Source organism: Condylura cristata, unplaced genomic scaffold (genome assembly GCF_000260355.1).
Source record: "Condylura cristata isolate star-nosed mole 26May11 unplaced genomic scaffold, ConCri1.0 scaffold00020, whole genome shotgun sequence".
In the NCBI taxonomy this organism is placed as follows: Eukaryota; Metazoa; Chordata; class Mammalia; order Eulipotyphla; family Talpidae; genus Condylura; species Condylura cristata.
Genome location: NW_004567121.1, coordinates 37,275,500 through 37,276,268, shown reverse-complemented (window position 1 = coordinate 37,276,268; position 769 = coordinate 37,275,500). Strand labels below are relative to the sequence as shown.

The 769-nt window shown below is 72.2% G+C and overlaps 1 protein-coding gene across 2 annotated transcripts in view; it reads left to right on the top strand.

Annotated features, from left to right (window-relative positions):
- The window catches only part of ATP6V1C2 (ATPase, H+ transporting, lysosomal 42kDa, V1 subunit C2), a 33,478-nt gene that overhangs the window by 17,795 nt on the left and 14,914 nt on the right, over positions 1 to 769 (top strand). The gene's annotated exons all lie outside the window — the stretch shown is intronic.

The following is a 769-nucleotide window of genomic DNA, read 5'->3' as shown; positions in this document are numbered from 1 at the left end:
TCCAGGCCGCCCGCCCGCCCGTCGCCAGCTCCCCGCTGGTACGAACTTGGCGTTGTGCGTCCGGCTGAGCCACGCCGCGCTTCTCGGCCGGCCGCGGGCTCGCAGGGCTGACCCACAGCCACTGTCTGCGGAGCCACAGGCCTCGGGGCACGAGGATCACGTGCATTAACTCGTGAGCAAAACGCTGACGTCTGGTCAAACTCGGGCTCCTTAAACTGCCACGCTGAGAGCCCGAGTCGCCAGGCGACGGCCCAGCGTCCAGTGGGGCACTGAGCGGGGCCGCTGTCCTTCTGTCCTGCCTCCGGCCAGTCGGGGCCTCCTGACTGGCACCGCCAGGGTGCTCCCGGGGCCGGTTCTCGCCACCCGTCCTGGCAAAGCCGGGCCCCGCTGGGCTCTCAGCAGCGCCTGGACACCCACGTCACGCGGGCAGTGCGGGAAGGCTCTGGAGGGTCGGGCGGCAAGTGACCCCCTGAGCTGGCTCGGGCAGGCCGTCCTGGGCCGTGGCAAGGGGACACGGCCACGGAGGCGGTGGCCGGGAGTGAACTGCAGGACGCAGAGTTGCCCCCACGGGTGGGGTTTTAGTCCCAACCCTTGCCGGGAGCTGAGGGGGTTGTTTTCAGGGGCCTGCAGCACCCCCAGGGGCCGGGCCGGGCCACGGCTTTCTTCCCTGGCGGGGGGCCCGTCCCTCAGAGGCCCCGTGCGTGGCCTGGCCTTTGGCTCCCCTGGGACGCCAGTGTGCGAGGCGTGGGGCGGAGCCGCCGCCGGGGCT